The following is a 20,324-nucleotide window of genomic DNA, read 5'->3' on the forward strand; positions in this document are numbered from 1 at the left end:
AACATTTTTTACTAAAGAAGTAAACACAATATTTATACAAAAACATTTGAGAACAAAACTCGCATGCCACACAGTTCACGATATTTTTTTTATATTTTGTCAGCTTCTCGATTAAAGAATCTTTAACATTCCTAATACAATTAGGATAATTGTATTAAGAATGTATTAATACTTAATACAAGTTTTTTTGAGATAGCAATTCTAATCTACTGTATCATTGAGTATCAAAAATTTTCATATTAAGATTTTAATTTGGAGCTAGAATAACTTCTCCTGAACCTGAAAGGTACACTAGTCAACAAGTTGTTTATTATATTCATTGTATGCTTATCTCCAAATCTATTTAGTACCCTATGGTGAGGCAAAACAATTGCTTTTGGGTTCCAAAAGCAAATGTGAGACATTTCTTTGCAGATTCGACTCTTCAAAAATAGTGTAAAGATTTTTCAAGATTAAATTTAACTTCAGTTTTTGAATTGGATATAGTATTTTATATTTCAACAAAAATTGCCTTCTCTTATTCAGGTCATTCCAAAAAGTCTCAAAAATCCTGTTAATTAAGTTGTTTATTACCCTTATTTCAGTTATATTTGCTTGTGCCCATACATTTACTAAATAATTGAGTTGGGAGTCCACTAATGCATAATATAAGGTAACTTTTGTTCAAAGTTTTAACTTATTCTTAATGTAGTAAAAAAAGTACACATAAAATCTCATTTTTTTTGTACAAATTTGTTATATGCATTGCCCAATTGTAGTCAATCCAAAACCCAAGGTAGCAATGATTTGAAACTTCTTCCACAGTTAGATATTTGCAATTCTGGAAATTCTGATCATGTAGGCATTCATGTTTATGTAATTTAATAGAGGGATGAATGTCCAAGGTTTGATGAGGAGGTCTAATTACCAAAAATTTTGTTTTATCAAAGCTGAGTGCTAATTTATTATCATGCAACCAAGTTTGTAAATGTATTACATCCCGCTGTAAATCTTTAGCCATTTTTGTCAGGTTCTTTCCAATTGTATATAAGATTATATTATTGCATAAATTTTTATAAAGGAGTTCTTTATTAATTTGAATATATCATTTATATAGATGTTGAACATGATTGGCCCTGAATGAGTGCCCTGAGGTACTCGTCTCTTTACTTTATATGATTTCCCCTTGGTATTTTCTATTTCAACTGTTATTTTTCTTTTGGTTGAATAACATGCTAAGAGTTGATTGATTCTTCCCCTTATACCATATTTCAGTAATTTTTGTTGCAATATTGGGATATCAATTAAGTCATATGCTTTGGTCAAATCTATAAATAAAATCATTATGAAGTTATTGTTGTTTAAATGTTATTTAAATGTATTACACATAGTACATTCCACTCTGTAAACAGAGGTAGTGATTGATCCTCATTGAAAATCTATTCTACTGTATCATTGAGTATCAAAAATTTTCTTACTAGGAATTTTAATTTGGAGATTGAATAACCTCTCCTGAGCCTGAAATCAACGCTTGCCAACAAGTTATTTAATGTTCATTGTATGCCTATCTCCAAATCTATTTAGTACCCTAGGGTGAGGCAAAACAACTGCATATTGTGTGAGACATTCCTTTGAAGATTCAACTCTTCATAAATAGTGTTAAGATTTTTCAAGAATAAATTTAACTTCAGTTTTTGAATTGGATATAGTATTTTGTATTTTAACAAAATTGCCTTCTCTTATTCAGATCATTCCAAGAGTTTGTCCCCATTAACAGTTTCAGAATCCTGTTAGTAAATTGTTTATAACCCTTATTTCAGTTATATTTGCTCTTGCTCATACATTTACTAAATAATTGAGTTGGGAGTCCACTAATGCATAATATAAGGTGACTTTTGTTCTTTGATTTAATTTATTTTTAATATAATAAAAGAAGTACACATAAAATCTCATTGTTTTGTACAAGTTATTTGCATTGCCCAACTTAGATTATAGTCTATCCATAACCCAAGGTAACAGCGATTTGAAACTTCTTCAACTGTTACACAATTGAATTCTGGAAGTTCTGTTCATGTAGGCATTCATGTTTATGTAATTAAACCCTGGACATTCATAGAGGTATGAATGTCCAGGGTTTGGTGAGGGGGGGGGGGGTCTATTAACCAAGAATTTGGTTTTTTCAAAACTGAGTGCTAATTTATTGTCATGCAACCAATTTTGTAAATGTATTACATCCTGCTGTAAATCTAATGCCGTTTTGTAAGGTTCTTTCCAATTGTATATAAGATTAAATCATTTTCATATTTTTTCATCTGCATAAATTTTTAAAAAGGGGTTCTTAATTACTTCGAATATGTCATTTATATATTTGTTGAACATGATTGGCCCTGCATGGGTGCCCTGTGGTACTCCTCTCTTTATATTGTATGATTTTCCCTTTGTATTCTCTACTTCAACTGTGATTTTTCTTTTGGTTAAATAAGATGTTAAGAGTTGATTGACTGTTCCCCTTATACCATATTTCAGTAATTTCTGTTTCAAGGTTGAGATATCAATTAAATCATATGCTTTGGTCAAATCTATAAATAAGATCATTATGAAGTTATTTTTGTTCAAATGTAAGTTAAAAGAGTATACTAAACTCTCTAATAATGTCTGTGTGCTCTTACCCTTCTGATATGAGAATAGAGAGTTATTTAACAGTCCATATTGATGTAGATATTTACTTATATGGGTAAATATATAATTTTTTATTACCTTATTTATAACTGACTGTATTGTTATTGGTCTATAATTACAAAAGTCATCAGGTGGTCCCTTTTTATATATAGGGATTATTTTAAAAGAATGTAAGTTTGTAGGATAGTCTCCTGACGCCATCATCCGTGCTATAAGCTCCACCAAGAGAACAGTTAACTGTTCTTTATTTCTCTTTACTTCAGTTACTGTAATACAGTCAAGCCCGTAAGATTTCTTAGCATTAGTAGAGGAATATGATGCAAGAAAGCAAGCTTATGCAGCATCAGCCAAAAAAAAAAAAAAAAATTTCCACTTCACCCCTCTGATTCGTTCGAAATACCCGTCCAGCTGAGCCTTAAATTTATTTAGGCTATCGACTTCCACAACAAGGGATGGAAGTCCGTTCCACCAACCAACTACCTGCTGGCTAAAGGCAAATTTCCGCACGTCTATCCTACATATGTCTTTCCCCAATTTGAATTTATACTCTCTCAGGTGATTATTCTGAGCAAGAGGAGGAATCCCATCAGCATTCAGCACGCTCAAACCATTCAAGGCTTTATACACCTCTATCAGATCACCTCGCAGGTGCCTAGTCTCAAGACACTGTAATTTGCAAACCTTAAGCCTTTCTTCGTAAGAGCAACCCTTTGTTCCATTCACTAATCTTGTTGCCCTTCTCTGTACTCGTTCCAGCAGCTCTACATCCTTCTTGAAATGAGGCCTCCATACCTGTATACAGTACTCAAGGTGTGGCCTCACCATTGCCTTATACAGGGGAATAATCACCTCCTTCTCCCTGCTAGAAAAATTCCTGTATATCATTGACAAGGCAACATGAGCTACTCTTACAGCCCATCTGCACTGCTCAGAGAACTTCATATCTGCCTGCACAATTACCCCCAGGTCCTTTTCATTCTCTACCACTGTCAGTGTAGTACCACAGAGTTGACACGTTGCTCAGGATTGCTGATTCCCATATGTAGTATTTTACATTTGTCAATGTTAACCTCCATTTGCCACATCTCAGCCCATCTGCTAAACCTTTCCAGAACCTGTTGCAGCAGTATAGTATCAGTAGTGTGCTTAACAACCCTGCGAAGCTTTGTATCGTCTGCAAACGTGGACATTAAGCTTGATATACCATCATCAATATTATTTATAAATACAGAAAACAATAATGGGCCCAACGCTGAATCCTGAGGGACTCCACTAATAACATTAGTCCATGATGAGCAGTGTCCATTGATTACCACTCTCTGTCTTCTCCCCCTCAACCACCCCTTTATCCATAGCAGCAATTTGCCTCCAATGCCACACGGCTCCAATTTGTGCAGCAGTCTTCGATGTGCAACAGTATCAAAAGCCTTTCTAAGATCCAAGTATATAATATCAAAGTTATTCCCTGCATCCAGTTCTTTTGTGACTGCATCATAGTAACCAATCAAATTGGTCAGGCAAGACCTCCTCTTAACAAAACCATGCTGTGTCCGAGCTATAACCGAAGTCTTGTCTGGATGATCCTGCAGTGCTTCTTTAACAGGTGCCTCCATTAATTTTCCTGGAACAGAAGTGAAACTTACAGGTCTATAATTCCTTGTGTCAGCTTTTTATCCTCCTTTGTGAATTGGGGTCACATTTGCACATCTCCAGTCTATGGGTACCTCCCCTGAGTCCAATCTCATAATTATGGCTAAGGATTTGCTTACTTCCTTTGCTGCCTCCTTTAATAAAACTGGATAGATCCCATCCACCCCAGGTGCCTTCTTGTGTTTATCTTCAACAATTTCTCTTCCACTTTACTCTCAGTTATTACAAGATTATCTAGCTTACTGCTAGAGTTGAATACACCTCTGGCATTCCCCTCACTGAATAACTTCTCATGTGTGAATGTCGATGCAGAATATTCATTTAGTTTGTTAGCTACCTGAGCAGGATCATCAACAGTTGAACCATCGATATCAAGTGGATCAATCTGATTCATCCCCTTCCTTCTAGAGTTTACATGAGTAAACAACACTTTGCTGTTTTTCTTTGCATCTCTTGCCAAAGATTTCTCGTAATCTGCCTTCGCCTGCCTAACCTCCTTTGTAACTTGGTTACAGATCAACTTATATCTATCAAGAGTTCCATGTCACCCATTAATGCATTTTTCTTCTCTGCCATATGTCTTCATCTGACATCCAATTAGGCCTAAACCTTAAACAATATTTCTTAGTTGGTATGTAAAGCCTAGTAGCTTCCAAGATAAGTTCTTTGAATTCTTCTCATTTTGAATTTGCTGTTGGTAACATCATCAGTTGGTCCCACTGTATAGAATTTAAATACACTCTCAGACCATCGTAGCTGCCTTTATGAAAGCAATAACCCTTCCCTTTACCGCTGATGGTTGTTACCTCTTTGAGTAAATCCCACTTCAGCACACTGTGATCACTGCCACCTTGTGGTTCCTTTATCTGCAGATTCTTAATGCATGAAGAATCACTACTGATAATCAGATCAAGAGTATTACTCCCTCTAGTTGCCTCCTGAACATGCCGATGTAGAAAACAATCATCCAATAAATCCATAAAAGCCTTGCTAGTGTGTGAGTGACCAACCCACGAATTCCAGTCAATATCTGGGAAATTAAAATCCCCCATTATAAGACTCTCTGATTTACTGGCCTAGCATTGGTGTACATTAGGGCTTGTAAATCGGTTTTCATATTGAGTTGTTAAAACCAAAACCGAGCTTCTAAAACCGGATTCGAATATTTTCTTAGTTAGCCCTCGAATATAGTTTTTTGTTACGCATATTTTCTTTTGTTTATTCGTTTGTCTGGATCGTTCAACTGCTTTATGTTTTAAACATGTTTTTTATTTTATTTTATGTTTAGGTACGAATCTCATGGGAAAGTGGCCCAAATCTAGGAGGGGTACCTTTTATCTTCCCACCTGTATCACGACACGATGCAGGTGTACTGATTTACGACTGAGTGAGTCGGAGCAATAGCGTAAAAGAAAATGCTCAATATCTTGTTCGCCAGTCAAGTTATGGAACGCGCCTTATTGATGGTTACTCACTAGAAACTGATTCGCTGAATATTGCATCAAATTTCAATCGTAGAAAGTTTTTTGCTTCTTTATTCCTGTTAAATTTGCGATCAAATGTTCTCCAAAAAGCAGCTTCACCAAATTTAGTTTTTTATGTAATTTTAAAAATACAATAGATTTAATTGGGGAAAAAAATTGCAAGTAAATAAATAAAAAATTTCTTTCGTGAAAAATTTGAAACTTGCCTTGTTTAGACTCTTCATTCAGTGCTTGCGGAAGTGATGCATAGTATTGTGCCTTTGTTATCTTCAATATTTTTATTTAAAATTGTCGGTGATATAAATTCCTACTAATTAATATTTATTACTCTTAATATGTCTAAGATGAAATCAAATATATGGAATTATTTTGCTCGAAAAAGCAAAGATAAAGCACAATGTTCGAAATGTCAGAAGATAATGAAGTCGTCTGGAGGATCTACATCATCTTTGATGTTGCATTTAAAGAAAATGCATCAGATTGACATTAAACAAGATAACAGTGAACCTCCCGTAAAAATGGTAAGAACATTAGAAAACTTACCGTTAAAAAATCTATGGAAGAAGAGATTTCAAAATTAGCTGCTTTAGATGGATTTTCTTTTAATTCAATTGCCAAGAGTGGGTTTATACAATCAAGCCTTCACCTTCAGAGAAATAAATACGATAAATTACCACCAGCCTCAGTGAATGGAATTAAAATATGGTTCTGAATTATTATAAAACTAAGAAAGAAGAACTCATTCAGCATTTCAAAAATTGGTTTTGGGTGCACGGTGTTCATTGACTCTAGACGAATATACGTCTATACAAAATAAAAGGTATATGAATATAAATGTGCATTCAAAAGACCATCATTGGCCGTTAGATCTTATTGAGATTAATGGTTCACTTGATAGCAGAAGAACTGAGAAGATTGTGAATGGACACTTGAAGGAATTTGGTTTGAACTTGGATGAGGATATTGTTGCCTGCACCACCGATGGAGTAGCAATGATGATTAAGTTTAGTAAGCAAATTACGCCTAATCATCAACAATGTATAGCCCATTGTATACATCTGTCAGTTATAGATGTACTTTATGAAAAAGCAATCAGTTATGGTGCCACAGTCTCTGAGTCCCCAAAGACAATGAAGAAAATGAAATTAATGAAGAAAGTAGTGATGATGAAGAAGTTGTAGAAAGACAGCAAGGCATGCTTTATCAAACCGACTTTACCGATGAGCTCATTTATTTCTTCAATCCAATGGCCAATATTGCACAAACTATTAACAAAGTCAGAAAAATTTGCAAGCTTTTTCGAAAATCACCTACCAAAAATGACATATTACAAAATTTTGTTAAAGCAAAATTTAATGGGAAAGAATATAAACTTCTATTAGATTGCAAGACTAGATGGGATAGCACATTCTATATGATTGAGAGATTTTTGAAATTGAAAAATTGCATTCCAAATGCTCTATGTACAGCACTGTACTGTCAACTGAAGCTGTGTCTGACGATGACTGGAAAACACTTGAATTGCTGTGTGAAACTTTGTGACCAGTTGAAATGATTCTGAAGGCTATAACCTCAGAAGATACAGACTTACTTAAAGCAGAGTCTTTAATAGAATTTCTGCTTGCTAAGCTTGGTACAGCAGAAAACCCATTTGCTTTAAAGTTTCACCAAAGCCTTTTGCAGCATTACAGTGCAAGACGAAATTGCCAAACTGTGGCTTTGCTGATCTATCTACACAACCCCAAGAAGTTTAGGAAAGAAGATTCAGGTTCAAGAACTTTTGATTTTCCAAGTAAGCAAGTTTTGAAAAAGCATGCTGAAGAGATTTATCAGAGATTATTTGCAAAACATTCCGAAGGAGTCTTAGCATTGAATGAAGAAACTGAAAATAAACGAACTGTTCTTTTAGAAGAAAACAAAGACGCGTCTAGTTCCGATGTTGGAGATACACTCATGTGAGAGTATGATAGTATAATAAAGAGATTAACTGAAGAGCCTTCAAAATATCCGAGTGAATTGGAAATCAGCAAAGAATTTAAAATTTTGGAGGCAACTAGCAGTAGAAGTGAAAAGCTGGAGAAAATTTATAGAGCGCTTGCTAAACCAACAAGTGTCCAATCTGAGAGAGTGTTTTCGATCACTGGTCTCTTTAACACAAAAATAAGGTCAAGTCTATCAGGAAAAATGCTTAATATACTGTGTTTTTTAAAGGACCCTTTTCAGAAAAAAGCTGAGCAATAAATAGTAAAGTAATTTCCCCAAGCTGTTTTTTTTCACATTATTTTTATTTATTTATTATTATTATAGGGCTTAATTTTTTTTTGTTTACTATAAGAGAAGGTAGTGTTTATTCAAAGGATTTGAATACAATATTTAATTTTGTATAATCTCAAGCTGGTTACTTTTTTGGAGCATTTTAATTTTTTTATTTTTTTTACTATAAGAGGTGATAGATTTTGTTTAAAAGATTTGATTACGATTTGTACAATCTACCCAAGATAAAATAAATACTTATGTTATAAGCTTTTAATTATTTTCCCTAAGTCTGAGAAAATCGGTTTTAAAACCGGTTTTAAGAGTAAACTTCGGTTAAACTCGGTTTTGAAATTTCTCGGTTTTATGCAAGCCCTATTATACATGCACCTGCTCCTATTCTTAGCTACCCTAACACAACCTTTGTGTTTACTTGTACCGCAATGACTCCCAGCAGTCTCTGAAATATCCTGCATCTTGTTTTCCAGGCTTCTGCTCATTCCAGTAGAAGCAGTGCAAGAATCACTTTCATCTCTGCCAGTGGTTACTGTTAATCAGTTAGTCCTCGTATCCCCCCAAGCTAGCAGTTTGCTGACCCACCTAACACTGCCTTGATAGCATCAGCAAATATTCTTGCATCCTTTCTATTTAAGTGTATCACATCCCTGTAGAATGTTCTTTAACCGTTCTATGATCTTGAGAATCTCCGTGTACTGTGGAGCAAAGATTGCACAGGAGTTCCTGAGGAAGATTATCTTTTTGAGCAAGGGAGTCTTGGCAATAGTGTATATTGTATCTGCTGAGCTCTAATACAGCTTTGGCAAATCTGTTTGCAGCCTCATATTGTTTATTTGTACCAGTTACCTGTTCTAATATTGTTTTGATTTGATTTCCCGTTGACTTTTTCTTCCTTGTACTTAGCAGGTTATTTATAATGCTCCATTTATCCTTTTGAGTTATCTGTTTATCCATAAAAAGTTGATTGTAGTAAGTGTTTTTTTGCTTTCTAATCAAACCTGTCAATTTATTTCTAATTGTTTTATAATTGTGATAATGTTCTATCTTTGATGGACAATTTCTATACTGCCTGAAGTATTTATCTCTTTGTACCATTAATTTTTCTAATTTCTCTTGTCATCCAAGGTTTCTTATGTTTAATCCTAGAATTTGTGTTGCAAGCTGAGAGATTTATTTTTCTCTCCATATTAATCCTCAAATTGTTTATCATTTGTATTATTTTATTTGAAAATACATTTACATTAGTTGTATAAGATGCTTGCTCTTGTCTTAACATGTTTTCTGTGTTGTTTCAGCTTGCCTGTTGATAAATATTTGTTCTTTGCAACATTTGTTAATTTTTTATGTTCACATGGGTGTTGTTTTGAGTACATATCTATTATTAGTATGCATGTTCTATGATCTGAAACTTGATATAGTAGTATGTAGGAATTTGCATACTTCAACTTTATATTTGTTATAAGATGATCTAAGCAGGAGCTTTCTGTTCTATCTTCCTCCATCCTTTGTTGCCTTGTTGTTCCAAATAAGGTATGTTCAAATCCATAATTATTTAAGATTGCAGAGTATCTGAATATTACATTTTCTGTTTAATCATTTAGTAAATTGATATTAAAGTCTCCCACTAGTATGGTCTTATCAGCTTGTATGTCTTCCCATTGCAGAATTATGTTATCTAATTCTATTAGAAAAGTGTTTATAGAATCTGATGGTGGCCTATAAAAAGCACAAATCATGAATGTGTTCTGTGGATCTTCTCCTAATTATTTGAGACAGCAGTTTTTGCAAGACTGAGTCTCGTGGTAAACCTGTATTGCCTTATAGCATGTTCTATAGTATATTATTATTCCACCACCCCTTCTCAACCCTCTCAACTTATAGACCTTGTCATATCCTAGTATGTTATAGTTGGCAATTTCATCACTTTTTATGTTAACCTATGTTAAAACTATACAAGAAATATATTTTTTCATTGCATTTATATATTTCAAAAAGTTAAACCAATTTTTTCTTAATGACCTGGTGTGTAGAGCTACCAGAAAAAACTGTTTTTTTATCGATTAAAAGAGCTCGGATATTTGGATTTTTTAAAAAATGTAAAGGTGAATTGAAATTTTGTGATTCCTCAAAAAGCATACCTGATGTCTTAATATTACCTTAGGCCTAGATTTCAAGAAATTACAATTATTCACAATGAAGGAGTCTATTTTATATACTGCAGGTCCTTTGAACTCAAGATTCTTATAGCTCTTGAAGAGTCATTCTTCTTCACGTAAATCCTTCCATGTTTTAACCATAAAAATTTGAAACTGTGAGTTTTTCTAATTGTTTTGTTTCCAAAAATAAATGTTAAGTGGTCATTTATGTAGATTGGAGCACTGCTGTTGTTCTGAAATACATCATTTGCTGTGAGTCAAAAATCCATTTTTCCTTTACCACTTGATTCGAAAATTTCACAATTAGTGTAGGCTTGTCATTTATTTTTTTGTTGTTAGTTTTGTAGTAGTGTTCCACTTTGTTATAATAATAATAATAATAATAAGAAATAATCTTGCATTTTTCTTATAATAATAAGAAAAATGCAAGAACCACACATTGCACCAAGGAAAATTAGTTGGCCGAAACTACTAGCTGCTGACAGGTAAAGAGATCGAAGCTATGAAAGAAGGAGAGACCTACAAATACCTAGGGATCATGCAGGCTGAGCAGTTAGAACACAAGGAAATCAAGAAGTGCTTGACCGAAAAATATCATCAGACTCAGAAGCCTGCTGAAAGCAAAATTGAACGGAGGGAACACAGTTACAGCCATAAACACCTATGCAGCTCCAGTACTAACATACACATTCGGGGTCATAGATTGGACTAACACTGAGCTAGAAGATATCATCCGAAAGACAAGCACAATGATGACCAAGAGTCGCCAACACCACCCGAAGTCAGCAGTGGAGAGAATAACAATACCTCGGAAAGAGGGAGGAAGGGGCCAGATAGACCTGGTAGAACAACAGAAAACAGCGATAGTTAACCCGAAGGATTACTTCAAGAACAACGCAGCACCACTCCACCAGGCCATAAGGAAGATAGATAAGTGGTATACACCACTCAATATAAGCGAGGAAACCCTTCCTGCCCAGACGGTACAAAAACGAAGTTAGAGAGATGGACAAAGAAGACACTCCATGGTAGACTCTACAGTGATCTCCATCAAGATCACATCGAAAACATTGCTTCCAATGCATGGCTCACAAGTGGGATGCTCTTCCCCAAGACTGAAGGATTCATGCTGGCCATCCAAGACCAGGTAATCAACACCAGAAACTATAGAAAATACATCTCAAAGGAGCCCGAATGTCAGATGACACATGTCGACGATGCCACCTGTCCTCAGAAATGATCCAACACATCACCGCAGGGTGCAAGGTAATCACCCAGATTGAGTACACTCGTAGACACGACCAGGTAGCCAGGAAATGCATCAGAAGCTAGCGAGGAAATACCAGTTGACCAAAGAAAGTACCATACTACAAGTACGAATCCACTTGCTGTACTTACCGAATCCACAAGCTGTACTTACCGCGTCATAAAATGGTTAAGACCATCCCGCACAACAGACCGGACATAACCCTTATGGACAAGATGGAAAAGGCTACCTACCTGATTGACATAGCGGTCCCCAACACTAACAATATCCAGAAAACCCATGAGGAAAAAATTAGGAAGTACACGAACATGAGGCATGAGATCAAGGAGATGTGGCATATGGAAAAAGTATCAACCATCCCAATCGTTGTTTCAACCACCGGTATGGTACAAAAGAATCTACATAGCAGCCTAGCAGCAATAGGTCTCCCAGAGAACACCTACAAGGAACTCCAGAAGTCGCAATCCTGAACACCTGTAGGATAGTTAGAGATTTCCTCGACCGACATTATCACCAGACATTACCACTCTGTGTACTCGGTAGCAGTACCCGTCACGGAGTGGAATCCCCCAATCAGGGAGAAATAATATAAGAGCAACAACAATAATAATAATAATATTATTATTATTAATAAGGGGTGCGATGGCCCAGTGGTTAAGATACTGGACTACCAGCCTGATAAGCCCAGGCTCGAATCTCGCATTGGTGGAAGCATGGCTCTATTACGCTGGAGAGACCGATATAATAATAATATTAAATGATAAAAAAAAAAAAACATCGCAAAAGTTACCTCATTGGACTTACCTTCCCCAAGGTCGGAGTGATGGCTGAGGCAGAGAGTGGCACATCTGGTGTCATTCGTGAGAACTAACGAAATAAATAAATAAACCACTGGACATAAGCTGAAGCTAAACAAGTCCACCTCCATAGATGGATGATGTCGCAGATAAATATTCATACTGCATAGAATGTGGCGCAGGATAAAGTCACTCGCATTCAGGCCTTTAGCAGAGGGGTTGGTTCGAAAAGTTGGAGAGAGTCTCCCACGCAAGACAGTGAAGTAGCCTTATGGGGGACATTAGCCTTTCTGTCTCCCATAAGACTACCATAAAAGAAGGGCAAGACCAAACAGCCTCACTAAATGGAAGTGTTTCCTGCGCAACTGCGCTAGTGGCCACCCAGGAAGGAAAACGCCAGCGCATGACGTGGAGCATTGAAATGAATACATACATCATGCGAGCATACTATGAAATAACCAGGCTAGAGACTGATATGACAATGTATAGATCGCGACTACATACCAAGTGGTTAGAACGATACCTGGAGATTCAGGTCACCGAACAGCGATTAGCAGACCAGAGAAGGACCATCGATACCTAATAGCTCCTGCCATCTTGGAAAAAATCAAGCAGGATGTCAGCGATCTTCTACAAAGCACAATCTTCTACAAAGAATATGGTCAATATGGAACCAGAGGAGGAACAGCAAGAAGAAATATAACCCAGAGTAGCTGAAGTGGAAAGAGACGAAGTCATGCTATCCAGAATAGAAGACAATTGGAAGAAGGTCCTAACAGAATTCGAAAGACTACCCACAAGAACCCACATGATACCTAAGCAGAGGACAAATAAAATCCTGTGGTGAGTAACAGACCACCTCAATCGGCAAATAATGCCACATTACCTTGACAAGAATGGTGCAACGCTGGAGGCTATCCACACAGCCATATACTGTGCTACCATAGCAGCCACTAGGATTAATGGAAAAGAAACGAGAGACCAGCACCAGAAGGAACTGCCAGCTTGGGAAAGAAGACTTCAGCAGATGATAGAAGATTTGTCAAGATAGGTCAGTTGACCCAGTACCAACAGGGTAATAGAAGTAAGAAATTGATTGGAAAGGTGAAGAGCATCCTCAAGAGAGACAGCAAACATGAGACCAGAAATCAGAGAATAGCAGTGCCTCCATAGCCAGGTGGACAGGAGCAGCAGTGCATAGCACACGCCTCTTGATTAGACCGGGGTTCGAGCCCGTGACCACCAAATACGGTGGATGCGGAAAGGTCAGGGTATGACTGCCGCATATCCCCGAAGCAATATGTCCTTAGTTGCTAATGCTCCTAAAAACCAAATAACATACAAACAATCAGAGAATAGGGGAATAGCATTTTAGCATTAGTAGAGGCATTTGATGCAAGAAAGCAAGCTTATGCAGCATCAGCCAAAAAAAAAAAAAAAACCCACTTCCACTTCACCCCTCTGTTCGTTCAAAATACCTGTCCAGCTGAGCCTTAAACTTATTTAGGCTATCAACCTCCACGACAAGGGATGGAAGTCTGTTCCACCAACCAACCACCCGCTGGCTAAAGGCGAATTTCCGCACGTCTATCCTACATCTGTCTTTCCTCAATTTGAATTTATGCCCTCTCAGGTGATTATTCTGAGCTAGAGGAAGAATCCCATCAGTATTGAGCATGCTCAAACCATTCAAGGCTTTATACACCTCTATCAGATCACCTCACTGGTGCCTAGTCTCCAGACACTGTAATTTGAAAAACTTAAGCCTTTCTTCGTAAGAGCAACCCTTTGTTCCATTCACTAATCTTGTTGCCCTTCTCTGTACTCGTTCCAGCAGCTCTACATCCTTCTTGAAATGAAGCCTCCAGACCTGTATACAGCACTCTAGGTGTGGCCTGACCATTGCCTTATACAAGGGAATAATCACCTCCTTATCCCTGCTGGAAAAATTTCTGTATATCATTGACAATACTCCATGAGCTACTCTTGCAGCCCGTCTGCACTGCTCAGGGAACTTCATATCTGCCTGCACAACCATCCCCAAGTCCCTTTCATTCTCTACCACTGTCAGCGTAGTACCACAGAGTTGATACGTTGCTCTGGGGTTGCTGTTTCCCATGTGTAGTACTTTACATTTGTCAATGTTAAACTTCATTTGCCACCTCTCAGCCCATCTGCTCAACCTTTCCAGATCCTGTTGCAGCAGCATAGTGTCAGTAGTGTCCTTGACAACCCTGCCAACCTTTGTATCGTCTGCAAACTTGTACATTAAGCTTGATATACCATCATCAATATCATTTATAAATACAGAAAACAAGAAAGGACCCCATACTGAACCCTGAGGGACTCCACTAATAACATTAGTCCACGATGAGCAGTGTCCATTGATTACCACTCTCTGTTTTCTCCCCCTCAACCACCCCTTTATCCATAGCAGCAATTTGCCTCCAGTGTCACACTGCTCCAATTTGTGTAGCAGTCTTCCATGTGCAACAGTATCAAAAGCCTTTCTAAGATCCAAGTATATAATATCAAAGCTATTTCCTGCATCCAGTTCTTTTGTGACTGCATCATAGTATCCAATCAAATTAGTCAGGCAGGACGTCCCCTTAACAAAACCATGCTGTGTCCGAGCTATAACTGAAGTCTTGTCTAAATGATCCTGCAGTGCTTCTTTAACCAGTGCCTCCATTAATTTTCCTGGAGCAGAAGTTAAGCTCACGGGTCTATAATTACTTGTGTCAGCCTTTGATCCTCCTTTGTGAATTGGGGTCACGTTTGCACATTTCCAGTCTATGGGTACCTCCCCTGAGTCCAAGGAAGCTCTCATAATTATGGCTAAGGGTTTGCTTACTTCCTTTGCTGCCTCCTTTAATATAACTGGATAGATCCCATCCACCATGGGTGCCTTTCTTGTGTTTATCTTCAACAGTTTCTCCTCCACTTTATACCCAGTTATTTCAAGATTCTGTAGCTTACTGCTAGAGTTGAATACATCTCTGGCATTCCCCTCGCTCAATAACTCCTCATGTGTGAATGTTGATGCAAAATATTCATTTAGTTTGTTAGCTACCTGAGCAGGATCATCAACAGTTGACCCATCAATATCAAGTGGACCAATCTGAGTCATCCCCTTCCTTCTAGAGTTTACATAAGTGAAGAACTTTTTGCTGTTTTTCTTTGCATCCCTTGCCAAGGATTTTTCGTAATCTGCCTTCGCCTGCTTAACCTCGTTTGTAACTTGGTTGCATATCAACTTGTATCTATCATAGGCTTCTGTGTCATGTGTTAATTTGTAAGTATCCCATGCATTTTTCTTCTCTGCCATATGCCTCATTAGTTCATCTGACATCCATTTTGGCCTAAACCTTGAACAATATTTCTTAGTTGGAATGTAAAGCATAGTAGCTTCCAAGATAAGTTCTTTGAATGCTTCCCATTTTGAATTTGCTGTTGGTAACATCATCACTGTATAGAATTTAAATACTGTCTCAGTCCATCGTAGTCGCCTTTACGGAAGCAATAACCCTTCCCTTTACCCCTAATGGTAGTTACCTCTTTGAGTAAATCCCACTTCAGCACACTGTGATCACTGCCACCTAGTGGTTCATTTATCTGCAGATTCTTAATGCATGAAGAATCACTGCTGATAATCAAATCAAGAGTATTACTCCCTCTAGTTGCCTCCCGAACATGCTGATGTAGAAAACAATCATCCAATTAATCCACAAAAGCCCTGCTAGTGTGTGAGTGACCAAACCACAAATTCCAGTCAATCTCTGGGAAATTAAAATCCACCATTATAATAAACTCTGATTTACTGGCCCACTCTGTTTCTCTGCACAATTGCTCATTATACTCATCAGATTCATTTGGCCTATAACACACACCTACTCTCATTTTTATTTCCCAGTGCTTATGTCACACCAAACTGACTCGACACTGCACTGTCGAGTGATTTTGACAGGCTTCACTTCCTTGGATTTTGTGTTTCTTAACTAATAACATAACCCCTCCTCCCTTCATATCCTGTCTATCCTTCCTGTACACATTGTACTCCCCAAATTCCAGTTCTGCATTCCTTATATCTGTGTGACACCATGTCTCTGATATCCCATCAATATCTGCCTTTGATGTTTTGAGCAATACCTCAAATTGATCAAATTTATTTACCAAACTCCTAGCATTGGTGTATATGCAAGTATACATGCACCTGTTCCTATTCTTAGCTACCCTAACACAACCCATGTGTTTACTTGTTCCGCAATGGCTTCCAGCAGTCTCTGAAATATCATGCATCTTGATTTACAGGCTTCTGCTCATTCTAATAGAAGCAGTGCAAGAATCTCTTTCACCTCTGCCAGTGGCTACTGTCAATCTATTGGTCTTTGTCTCCCCCCAAGCTAGCAGTTTTTTAGACACACTGAAGCAGAACCTCCTCGCACTCAACAAGAGACTACACCGATACAAAGAGAGCTCCCAGAGGAAAATAACCGAATCTTCTATAAGGACCAAAGAGCCTTCTACAGGAAACTGGGCGAACACGAGAAAGAAGGACATGGACCACCCAAGAAGAAGATGATTGAAGAGGTCTGGGGAAATATCTGGAGCAGTGAAGTAAGACATAACAGCAGGCCACCGGGGAGAGAAGTAGAACAGAAGAAAACGAAGGACATGCAAGAGATGAGAGAATGGGAGATTTGAGAAGAAGAAGTAAAACAGTCGATCAGGAACACAGACAACTGGCTAACCCTGGGAATTGATAACATCTGAAAATACTGGTACACTAAGCTCACCTGCACACATAAGCACCTAGCAGAGCAGGTCACTCAAATGATAAGGCACCTGGATACAATCCCAAAGTTTCTCACTGAAGGAGTCGCATACCTGAAGCCTAAAGATGAAGATACAAGAAACCTGGCGAAATACAGGCCAATCACATGCCTCCCAATAATGTACAAGATCCTGACAAGTTGCATAACTAAGAAGATATCAGACCACTTAGAGAGTCAGCACATAATGGCCGAACATCAGAAAGGACGCAAGCGGAGGAGCAAAGCATGCAATGAGCAATTAACCATAGATTCTGCAGTTATGGAGCAAGCCTTCAAGAAGCACAGCAACCTCTACATGGCCTACATTGATTACCGCAAGGCCTTCGACTCCTTACCTCACAGCTGGCTAATTGAGACCCTGAAGATCTGCAAGGTCAATCTGATAGTGACAAACTTCCTAGGAGCAACAATGACGAAATGCAGTACCACGATTAAGGTCGAAAACATCACAACCAGGCCAATTCCTCATTAGAAGAGGAATCTTTCGGGAGATGCTCTGGGCCCACTATGGTTCTGTTTAGCACTCAACCCGCTATCCACCATGCTCAACTACAGCAAGTATGGATATAACCTCAATGACAGAAGAAAGAACCAGTACACCCTCGCCCACCTGATGTACATGGTGACATCAAGCTCTATGCTGCAACTGAGAAGCAACTCCAGCAACTACTCCGGATCACTGAAGAATTCAGCAAGGCCATCAGAATGGAATTTGGTCTTGAAAAATGCAAGACCAACACACTGCACCAGGGAAAATTAGTTGGTTAAAACTACCAGCTGCTGACTGGTAAAGAGATCAAAGCTATGACAGAAGGAGAGACCTACAAGTACCTAAGGATGATGCGGGCTGAGCAGTTGGAACATAAGTAAATCAAGAAGTGCCTGACCAAAAATATCACCAGAGACTCAGAAGCCTGCTAAAAGCAAAATTGAACGGAGGGAACACAGTTAAAGCCATAAACACTTATGCAGCACCAGTACTAACACACATTCGGGGTCATAGATTGGACTAACACCGAGCTGGAAGATATCATGCGAAAGACAAGAACAGTGATGACCAAGAGTTGCCAACACCACCCGCAGTCAGCAGTGGAGAGAATAACAATACCTTGGTAAGAGGGATGTAGGGGCCTGATAAACCTGACAGAACAACAGAAAACAGCGATAGTTAACCTAAAAGATTACTTTGAGAACAACACAGCACCACTCACCCATCAGATAAGTGATATACCCACTCAACCTAAGCGAGGAATCCCCCCCCACCCAAACGGTACAGGAAACGAAGATAGAAAGGTGGGCAAAGATGACACTTCAGGGTAGACACTACAATGATCTCCATCAAGATCACATCGAAAACATTGCTTCCAATGCATGGCTCACGAGTGAGACGCTCTTCCCCGAGACTTAAGGATTCATGCTGGCCAACCTAGACCAGGTAATTGGGGGTCTATAGAAAATAGACCCCGATTACCCCGATAGAAACCAGAAACTATAGAAAATACACCAAATATGGAGGATGCGGAAATGTCAGGAAATGACCACCGCATATGCCGGAGCAATATGCCGGAGCAATATGGCCTTAGTTGCTAATGCTCCTAAAAACCAAATAGCAACAACAACAACAACATATAGAAAATACATCTCAAAGGAGCCCGGAATGTCAGATGACCCATGTCGACGATGCCACCTGGCCTCAAAAACGATCCAACACATCACTGCGGGATGCAAGGTGATCAATCACCCAGACTGAGTACACTCATAGACACGACCAAGTAGCCAGGATAATACATCAGAAGCTAGCGAGGAAATACCAGTTGACCAAAGAAAGTGTACCACACTACAAGTACGAACCCCAGGCAGTACTAGAGACCCGAATCCACAAGCTGTACTGGGAACGCGCCATAATAAAGGATAAGACCATCACAAAAGACCGGACATAACCCTTGTGAAAAAGATGGAAAAGGCTACCTACCTGATTGTCATAGCGGTGGCGAACACTAGCAATGTTCAGAATACCCATGAGGAAAAAAATAGGATGTACACGAACCTGAGACATGTGAACAAAAAGATGTGGCATATGCATGAAGTAGCAACCATCCCAATCGTCGTGTCAACAACCAGTATGGTACCAAAGACTCTACATAGCAGCAATAGGTCTCCCAGAGAACACCTATGAGGAACTCCAGAAATTTGCAATCCTGAACACCTATAGGATAGTCAGAAATTTCCTCGATCGACAGTAACTCCAGACATTACAACCACCCCGTGTACTTGGTAGCAGTACCTGTCACAGAGTTGAATCCGCCAATCAGGGAGAAATAATATAAGACCAACAACAATAATAATAATAACCTCAAAGATATAACCTCAAAGAAGGAAGAAAGAACCTGCACACCCTCACCCACCTGATGTACATGGATGACATCAAGCTCTAAGCGGCAACCGAGAAGCAACTCCAGCAACTACTCCGGATCACCGAAGAATTCATCAAGGACATCAGGATGGAATTTGTTCTAGAAAAATGCAAGACCCACACACTGCACCAGGGAAAATTAGTTGGCCGAAACTACCAGCTGCTCATTGGTAAAGATATTTTAGCTATGAAAGAAGGAGAGCCCTACAAATACATAGGGATGATGCAGGCTGAGCAGTTAGAACACAAGGAAATCAAGAAGTTCCTGACCGAAAATTATCATCAGAGACTCAGAAGCCTGCTGAAAGCAAAATTGAATGGAGGGAACACAGTTAAAGACATAAACACCTATGCAGCTCCAGTACTAACATACATATTCTGTGTCATAGATTGGACTAACACCGAGCTAAAAGATATCATCCGAAAGACAAGGAGAATTATGACTAAGAGTCGCCAACACCACCCGAAGTCAGCAGTGGAGAGAATAACAATACCTCGGAAAATGGGAGAAAGGGGCCTTATAGACATGAAAGAACAACAGAAAACAGCGATAGTTAATGTGAAGGATTACTTCTAGAACAACATAGCACCACTCCGCCAGGCCATAAGGAAGATAGATAAGTGGTATACACCACTCAACCTAAGCGAGGAAACCCTTCCCGCCCAGACGGTACGAGAAACGAAGTTAGAGAGATGGGCAAAGAAGACACTCCGTGGTAGACACTACGATGACCTTCATGAAGATCACATCGGATAAAATTGCTTCCAGTGAAATGCTTTCAGTCTCAGGGAA

General features: G+C 38.5%; 1 protein-coding gene across 1 annotated transcript in view; it reads left to right on the forward strand.

Moving 5' to 3' along the window:
* Positions 1–1,817: 1,817 nt before the first annotated feature.
* The window catches only part of LOC150076467 (protein-lysine N-methyltransferase EEF2KMT), a 196,603-nt gene continuing 178,096 nt past the window's right edge, over positions 1,818–20,324 (forward strand). The window contains exon 1 of the mRNA XM_090387367.1: positions 1,818–1,867. The gene's annotated coding sequence lies outside the window, so the exon portion shown is untranslated. The remainder of the gene's footprint in view (positions 1,868–20,324) is intronic.

Source organism: Mastigoproctus giganteus, chromosome 13, assembly GCF_048544385.1.
Source record: "Mastigoproctus giganteus isolate SK-2022 chromosome 13, ASM4854438v1, whole genome shotgun sequence".
NCBI classification, from domain to species: Eukaryota; Metazoa; Arthropoda; class Arachnida; order Uropygi; family Thelyphonidae; genus Mastigoproctus; species Mastigoproctus giganteus.